The sequence below is a fragment of the Polyergus mexicanus genome, unplaced genomic scaffold, assembly GCF_030449975.1.
Source record: "Polyergus mexicanus isolate NDT 795.1 unplaced genomic scaffold, iyPolMexi1.0 SCAF_3, whole genome shotgun sequence".
Lineage (NCBI taxonomy): Eukaryota > Metazoa > Arthropoda > Insecta > Hymenoptera > Formicidae > Polyergus > Polyergus mexicanus.
In genome coordinates, this window is record NW_027223323.1 from 1,337,259 (window position 1) to 1,347,086 (window position 9,828).

The window sequence follows — 9,828 nt, forward strand, 5'->3', positions numbered from 1 at the left end:
CGATATCGCGCTCTCGCGTCGTCGCGTCTTCGCGTTGAACTTTTATCTCGTTTTCATGATTGTCATCGAGAATCATACTTCGTTGCCGATTAAATGGGATGTCTCTCAGCATTGCAATCTTTAATATATTAATACCTATTAATATAATTAATTTTATATTAATATCAGTTAATATTAATACTATATTAATATTATATATTATATAAATATTTATGTATTAATAAATTTAATATATTAATGCAGGCGCAATGTTAAAACGCCTCAGTATCGCGGCTGAGGTGAATGCCGGCCGCGTAGCAACGTATGTTCGTGCATAGTATAGATGCATGTTCGCGCGGTTAATCTTGAACTTCGGTTCGAGAATCGGCTGTTGAGGGCACGTTCTGCTCCGACGAACGGTTCGGCCCGAATCGGTTAGAGTTCGGTCGATTGTTTTGGAATCGTCGTTCATGGGTCCCTTCTCTTGTACCGTCTAACAGCACATTGTAGCAATACTAACATGTTTGGCATTTGAGGAGTCGGCTGTATTAATTAGGTTCGATTTTTGCTCGCTAGAGAAGTTGATCTCCCGCTTTCGAAGTGATCTAGATTGTTAGCACCTAGGAGGTGGGTATCTTCGTTCTCGACCCGTCTATCAGCCTTACGATAAACCCGGCTCAGTCTGTACGATAGAGACTTGGTGGTTCGTATGAAATCGTTCCTAACGAAGTACGAGTCGGCCCTCGGTGGGAGCAGGCGCGGACCAAGAGTCGAGCGAACCCCATTCGCGTCGATTCCATCAATCGATTTCGTCTTCTTCCGCTTCCGCTTAACCTTTGCTCGAAGTAATCGGTGAATTCCCGACTTGTCGACTCGAAGTATGATTCTCACGTGAAGCGGGGTTCGATCGTGCCGAAATTCGAAAGTGCGGGAATGCCGTTTAAAGTATCGCGCGTGTGAATCAACCTGAGAGGAGGAGGAGGCCTAGGAGAGGCATCGGGCACCGGTGGAGCAACCCTATGGTAAGTAGACTGTTATTTTTATATTAATTACTTATTAATCGCGTGCAATTTAAATTGAGTAATTAATCGCGTAATTTGATTTTTTATTTGTACGATTTAAACAAAAAAGAATTAAAGAAACAGATTTTTATATGAAAACTATAATCTTGTAAAAGTTTCTAATTTTAGATTATAACTTTTATACGGAATTATTAGAGTTATTAGTAATGTTTTTTCAAAATTTATAAAATTATTTTATTAATCTGTTTATTATATTATATGCATCGAATATAAAATTCAATGCGTACAGTAAATTTTTTTAAATATTTATTATATTGAGCCCCGCTACAATTTGGATCTTCTATTTGTATGTTACAGATCGACGTAACGACCCTGATATTCTGAGAGGAGGAGGAGGCCTAGGAAAGGCATCCTGCATCGGCGGAGCAACCCAAGGGTGAGTATTTGTTATTTATTATTGGTTGTTAAAAATCGCGTACGTGCATTAATTCGGTTTCTTTATTTGAATGAATTAAACGAGAGAAAATTAAAAAAAAAGATTTTTACATATATTCTATACAAGTTTCTATATAAAAAAAGTTTTTTTATAATTTATAAAATTATTCTATATTTATATAGAGTTTCTTAATATTGTACGCATCGCGGATATATAATATTCCGCACGAAATATTAATTATATTTTGAATATTGCTATAATTTGGATTTTATATTTGTATGTTACAGACAACGTAGCTTCAAGACCAACAACTCCGCTGTTGCGCATCAGTGCCGGTGAGTCATGAACTTTATTTTATTTTGAGGTAACGGATTTGTAGATGCAAATGTAGATTGTAGATTGTAGATAGATTTGTTGCCTCAAAATGAATGGGCTAGATTAAATAAAATAACTTCCAATAGATCTTTTTCAATATATTCATTAAAATATATTACAGGTACAATTTAAGATATAAATTAAAATAAAAATTTGAAAAGAATATAAAATATTTTGTTCAATTGATAAATTTTATTTAATTTGTTTAATGAAGAAGGCGCTACTAATTTTATTAATTGTATAAAATAGTAAAAACTTATTTTCATATTGCGCCGATTTTATCCTAATTTTTCATAGCCCATTCATCTATATTATCATATCAATTAAAATTTTGCTTTAATTGATATAAAGCCAAATTATTGATGTATTAAAATATACAAAATATAAATGTTTTATTAAATTTATTTTAATATAAATTATATATTATTATAAATAATATTATATTATTATATAAGAAATCAATCAATTAATTTTAATTGATAATTTGGAATTATATAAATTAAAGTAAAATTATGTTAAAACGATGCATGACAAACGGTCGTAATGTCTTACGACCATAAACGAGCGTAAAATTACGCTCATGCACCGGTGATAATAATTAGCCGGCAACGGAAGGAATTTCTCTCCTTCATTGCTCTCTGATAGAGATCGAAGCTATATCTCTGGCTAGATGTAGCCAGAATGAATATGGCCAGGATCAACGAAAGGTCCACCTGAAGCAACATTCGCTGCATTCTATTAGGATACGCGAGTAGGGCACACGAGTAGGGCACGCGAGTAAGGCACGCGAGTAGGGTATGCAGTTAGGAGAAATTTCTCCCCCAAATTTCAATAATCGGAATATCTCTTGCAATATTGGTTAAACAAAATTAAAAGTTTCTTTTATATTTTATGGGATGCTACTCCAAAAAAATCTACTCTTTTCAATACTAGAATATCTTTATACAATATACGGAAGATTGTGATTTCTGAAACGCGATAGTCTATCCTATTATAATTATTATATTTTCTTATAGTTTTAATCTTGTTCATTTCGAATTTGAAGAAATTTTAATCATTAACAGCGTCAATTAATTTTTTTACATACACATATATATTTATAAAATTATTTAAATATTATTCTAGTTACACGTATTAACTCTAGTTACCCGTCTTTTCAAAATCAAATAAATTAAAATTATACACACATACTTAATATTTGTACTGTCATGGCAGCCTCTTATTGATATAAATGTTTAGCGCAGTGTCGAGATAATCAATCAACATCGCGGAAAAAAAGTTACGATACTTGCGAGTATCGATTTTTTTAACATACCTTCTTTACGAATGGATAATATACATATAAGATATATTAATATAAATGGAAATACGAGATTTTCATATGTTAATAATCCATTCATTATTAACATTTTCAAAAGCAAAAGTTTAATCTTATTGATAGATTAGTTGACAGAAGTTGATCGTGAAAATTTATGTAGTAGGCCAAGTACCTCAGCAGTATCGCAAAGTTTAAAAAGCTTAACTCGCATCAGTTTTAAAAGTTACTTTGGTTTGAAGCTTGTAAGTTATACTCTTGGATGATGAGTCCGTGTTCTTTCTTCTGGCTCAGTAAAAGGGCTAATATACGGTTTTATGCGAATACGCATTGTATACACGAGAACATTTTATGAAAGAATATAATACATTGGAAATATATAATGTAATTTTTTGTTTTCAGTTACATAACTTAAATTTGTGTTGAATATTTGTATTTCGTCGCACGTACGCACGGTATAGGCGGCCTAACCGCGCGTGTAATTGGGAAAACGAAAACGTGCAATTATTAAATTGTGTTATCAATATCAGCAGCACGCTCTCCTTCCTCCATTCCCCCCCCCCCCTCTTCCCCCGTATTTAATTAGTCGAAATCGATTGGTGTCGTAATAGGTTGCGTAATATTACGTTCCGTTAACGACACTCGACGCACCATCCAAATTTAATTGTGAGTCGTAAGGCATAATTTTGCAGTTGTCGCAATACGGCGCGTTTTATCGAGCATACCAAGCCGCGATAATCTCGATTCATTCCAAGTGAACGGGCGATCCGTGCAAATTCCACAACCGCGAATTTCGACACTACCGAGTCCTACGGCAGTCCCTTTCATCCTTTGCATTGTGACCTGGTAAATGTTGGGCGTCTGCCGTAAGTTACCAAGGACTTCGAATTACAATGGAATAGCGCGAGAGAACGTCGGGGACAACTAGACACGCGACACGGTTGCTCAATTGATCCATGCGGCGTACGAGACGAAGTGCTCGTGTCAGACATCTCTTTGTGTGCGCACTTGCAAATCGTATGAAAACTGTCTATCCTCCGGGGTAACGTTTGACCGCGCTGTGACGTGTAATAATAGAGTCTCGATATATGTTTTATAATATATAAAAAATGTTATATAAATTATATTATACAATGTTGCATATATATTATATGCATATAATTTTTAATGTTAACTTATTGCACATTTAGCGTAAGACAACGCAATAATTTAAAAAAAGGATTCCCCCCTTTACGTTTTATTGTTTAATTATACATTTTTTTTAGTATTTAATATTTTTCGCATTTACATATTATTGCACATAACATACATAATTCTGCAGTTGTATAAATTAAAGATAATATGTATTTAAAAAAAAAAATTACGTAATCTTCGATTGATAAATGTTTGACGGGGAAACGATCAACTTTGGTTTTTTTTTTTTTTTGTAAGAATAGGGACATAAGAAAGAATGACATCTATCTGAAAACTACGCAGCGGATCAAAACTATCGATCAAAATTAAACAGATGAAATTTTTGATAATCCATCTTATGTAAGAAAGGATAGAAAAAGAAAAAGAGAAGAGAAAAAGTGACATTTATCTTTTATTTCTCATTTACAATTTTTTCTGACTCAAAAATTAACATTGATAAATATCTGAGTCAAACATTTCTCAATTTTACGAAAAATTTTTCTGAATTGTAAAACTGTTGGAGAGTCATCGAAAGTACGATAATGAATACAAATAGTTTGTATTGTAATGCGATTACATAGTTGGCGTATCAAAATTCCACCGACTTGAGTATCAAGCAGTAAAACAATTGGGGCAAGCATCTATTATCTTAAGCGCATCTTAACTCATATAAAAAATAGATAATTTGATACTGTTGTCGAAGTTCGTTATATCTATATCACCTGCTCTAATCAATATTCTTCCGATCTATGCGTAACTTAAGATTATAATTTGCAATGTTTGCATTATGCATAAAGATACGAAGTATCGGGTTTGAAGAAAAAGAGATAGAGAATAATTGTACATATATATAATATATAGTGCACAATTGTGTACGTAAATGTTTGTAATTTTGCTTTAAAAAATTCAATTTGTATATTTTATGTACAAGATATAAGAAAGTGTACAAAAGTTATGCTTATTGCGCGTTCACACAATTATGTATTTATTTTCAAATTTAATCGAGTCTTCCAAAGATACGTGATTGATGATCTTATTCCCGTTGAAGAGAGCGAGTTTAAATCCCCAGCGTTCCATAAAAAAAAAATTGATCAGCCGGCAGAGTAATCCGTTGGATTATGCGCGACGTACATATCGTCGACTATGGGGAAGAACCCAAATTGGCCATTAGTATCGCTGACACAACATCGTCGCTGTCGACTCTCGCGAACGTCTTCGAATCGATATCCGAGACTTTGATTTAGAAACTCACGCCGCTTGAACTTTCCCATTAACCGGTTAATTTGAATCCGTCCCGCGCCGCGACACATGACTAACGATCGAGATGGTTGATCTCGGTCTTGATGCATCGCGCCGTCCCAGATACACGAGGATGATAGGACTTAGAAGAAAAAATGACGGCACTTCTCCTTCTTTTCTCCCTCAATTTGACGATACTCCGGAACTTTGAGAAGTTTCTTTCATAGCTATGTTGACTTTTAATTAGCGCTTGTTGACTTCTGATTATCAATTATTAGCGACTACCTTTTCTGTCAAACCGAACTATTTCTATACATTTTTCTCGCTGAAAAACACCGAAAATGCTTCTGGCTGATATTTATAAGCATTAATTATTCATTCAAATAGCGCTGATTAATTGTTTGTTATTGTGAATATTTCTGGCAAAAATTTAATGCAAAATTTATAGTATAAAATTTTGCAAGATAGCGAATAATAAATAGCTGTATATTTTAATCGGATAATTACCGAATTACATTTATATAATAATAAAATTTTAGTTGAAGTTTGCTTGTGTTTTGATAATTGTTGGAATATCGCTTTTATGTCGAATTTATAAATTCTTGACTGCAACCACGTGTTTGTTAAAAAAGTTATCTAAATTACTGCAATGGTAAAGTGATAATGCGTATGTATGTACTCAAATATTCACATATTTAAATATGCAAACATTAAATTATTGCATTAATATTATAATAATGTACTAAATGTATTAAATTTAACGCGGTAAAGTAAAATATTATGAATGAAAATACGTGTGTGTATGTGTGTGTAAAAACGATTAATATATAGGAACAACAAAAGATTTATTGCCCCTAATCGTAAAGTTGCGAGATAAGGCACATGAATCAGTTGAATGGCATAAGGAACATGTGACTTCGAGATTGGTTCTGAAAACACACATTGTGAAGGTAGCGCGATAATGAATTCGATCGTCGTAAAGAATTTCAATGAGAAAGCGTACCGAAGGTAGATTATCCATGCAAGGAAGAAGCAGATAGATAAATAGAGAGAGAGAAAGAGAGAGGGGAGGAGAGACTAACGTAAAAGAACTTTTCAATCTCTCTTCGTGGTCCCTCGAAGAGTGAAAGAATCTCGTAAGTCGTACGATTCGTTTTACGTCCTTCTTTGAAGTCCAATGTTTCTGCTCCTCCCTATTTCCTTCCCTATGCCGTCCTCTCGGGAAAACTGCGAAGTCTCGCTCGGTGTCACCGCGAGGATAAGGAGGGTAAATCAGCCCCAGGCACTCACCATAACGAAAGTAAACGCGCTCATTTTCCAAATACAAGATGCCCCTAAAACAGCCACTGTTTAGTTATTTTTGGTTGATTGTAATATGAGAAAGTCACTAAATCGATTTAAAACTTTATGAATCCTTGAAACTTTAGAAGCGAATAATCTCTCTCTCTTCCCCTCTTTATATTTGCATCTAATTTCCATAAATTAAAGACAGAGAAATAAAATATAATTACTCCTTTTTTATTATATCAAATAGATTATTAAAACATTTTATAATTTTGTTATACAAAGACATATAAATAAAAGAGATTACTGTCGAAAGAATATTAAAAGAAATATATTTTTATTATAATAATTGTCAAAAAAAAGAGACATATTTTTTTTTTTCTAAATGAATTTATTCTTCTGATAAAAAATTTAATTTATCTATATATATATTTCTATATATAAATAATTTTGTTAATTTTATATGCAAATAAAATGTTTGTCTGTACTATAGACATTTAACAAAAATTTATGTTTTGTGCGATGGGAAAATAATTTAAGGAAAGTAGCTGTTAAATATAAGAGACAAATAATAGATGAAATAAATTTTATGTCGGACAGCAGACCATTTTACATAAAGGATTCACTTAATGATTCACTTAATGATTCACTTTATTACTATCTCGCGATGAGAAATGATCGGAGGTTCTTTGATCGAAGAGAACAAAAGAGATTTATTCAATTTGAGAAGCACAACGTGTCGATTAAAGAGCGAGAATAATAGGGGAAGATAGAAATACAAGAGGCATCAATCCGTACTCGCAGCGAGTGAATTAATAGACTCCTCATAAAGATCTTAAAATCGTAAAAACACGTCGAAAGCGAGGAATTGCTTTGCGCAAAGTATTACTCTCCATAATTGAAAGAGAATTGCGACTCTCAACGAATTTCCGATTTTGAATTATTTCAAAATACCAAAGTCGGCGTATTAAATTCTCCTTTAATTCCGCGTTCTTTCGAGTAGGAGCTTCAACGATGCAGAATCGCGATTCTCACGGATCGTGCGACAAAATATCGATAATAAAACGATCCGCCGTTCATTCTCGTTATCGTGACAAATAATAATCCCGTACCGTAACGTCCGATGTAAACCGAGAAAAAGACCGTTGAAAGCGAATACAAGTATATATATATATATATATATATATATATATATATATATATATATATATATATATATATCTAGCCTTTATCGCGCGCGTTATCGAAAAACACGACACACGCTGTAATCTACAATCAACTATGAAGAGAAACGCCATTGTAAGAAATATTAAGGTTTGGCGGAACAAAAAAGCTCATGCCGGATACTCGAATAGTTCATAAAATACGACGGTTGAATTGGGCCGAATTCTATGACGCGCACCGGAATGGCGATGTGAAAAATGTTCCTCCGGTGTCGCGCGATCGAAATGAAACGATCACATTATTACTTGGGTGTGGTAGAAGTTATATACCGGAGAGTCTTGCTTCGCCGCAATTTTCCGCCTATAAAGTTTCATGTTTGATCCGCGGTCAAATTTTCTGCCTTAACGAATGTATCGAAACATCAATGGCTTTTCAATCCTATGCGAGTAGAGTTTTGTTACTTTATACAAAAACAAAATTTTGTTATAATTTTATGTTCTCATTGTAACAAATTTTTATCAAATTTTTCATTTTTTACCGTTTAAAGCAGTATAAAAAAATCCTTGTATGATCTCTATCGTTAAAAAAAAAGCTGGAAAAACAGTGACAATATTTCATAAAAAATGTAATTTTTTAAAGAAGCTGGACCGGCCACATGAAATGTGTCTAAGAAATACACGGTCTTGTACGTAAGTCTTGTGATTTGGTTTGTTTATTTTCCGTTAAAAATTCGAGATAGATTCAACTGAATATTTATCCTGGTAACTTATTGTTTGCCAACGTACGAAGAAAAATGAAAACTTGTTTCAGTTTATCCCGCAGCTTTTCCGGCGTACGAAAAGTATTTTCCCGGGACGCGTCCGTGCGACATTTTCAAGAAATTACCTTGCGCAATTTTCTATTTTTTGCTCGTATTTTTTACTACCTGGACGGAAAATGTTTTCATATTTCGTCGGCAAATTGTCGTCATAACATGTAGTGATACAATGTCAGCTTTATTCAATATTGGATCGCGATAGTTTATACACTCTACTCACATTAAATATATCTCTAAACAGAAATATATATAATTCCTTTTTTTTATAAATGTAAAACAAAAATTATATCCGTTAATTGTTCCTTGTTACATGAGATTTACTTAAAAAAAGGCGATTTATAAATGATATTAATTATCTGAACCCTCTGCCTTTGCAAATCTTAGCAGATTCTTTAGCTAATTTTTTAATATATTTCGTAAAAGATCATTATCTGTTACACAATTTTGTAAAACATTTAACATAAATTATCTCTGTACCGGAGTCTCAAATTAAAGTTCTGAAGAAAAAGGATTACTTTAATTCAAGCGAATAAGAGAGTCATTCTTCATTCACCCTATAGTAGAGTGATTTATTAGAGGAGTTGTTTTATTCGCTCTTGTAGTTCAGAAGAAAATAGTACGATTTTAAAATTAAGAAAAAAAAATTCCGTCACCTCAAGAACACGGTGATCGAAATGGAAGAATTTTTATGACGTCGCGCATACTAATCGGAAGAAGCGCGATCGTGACGTAAATAGAAAGGGGTATAAATAGAGATGGACGCGGCAACGGTGGACATATATGGTAAATACACGAGGGCGCGAGAGAGGCGAGAAAAGAGAGTGGCGGTTTCCTCGTCAAAAAAGATGAAGTCAACGTGGTTTATGGTGGCGCGGGGAAGGAGGAGGAGGAATAGGGGGAGTAGCTGCACGAACCGAGGGTGACTCGAACGGGGATGCGAGAGCGGGGGTGCGTTCTTTAAGGTAGGGGGCATGCGCGGCGTCCGCGGGTGCAGAGCGGTTCTCGGGGGTTAGTCGCCCGCCAA

General features: G+C 33.8%; 1 long non-coding RNA gene across 1 annotated transcript; it reads left to right on the plus strand.

Annotated features, from left to right (window-relative positions):
* The first annotated feature begins 203 nt into the window (after positions 1–203).
* Positions 204–1,807, plus strand: LOC138931924 (uncharacterized). The gene is made up of 3 exons (XR_011446700.1): positions 204–1,001; positions 1,359–1,437; positions 1,725–1,807. It is a non-coding gene; the product is annotated as an uncharacterized lncRNA (long non-coding RNA).
* Positions 1,808–9,828: the final 8,021 nt, after the last annotated feature.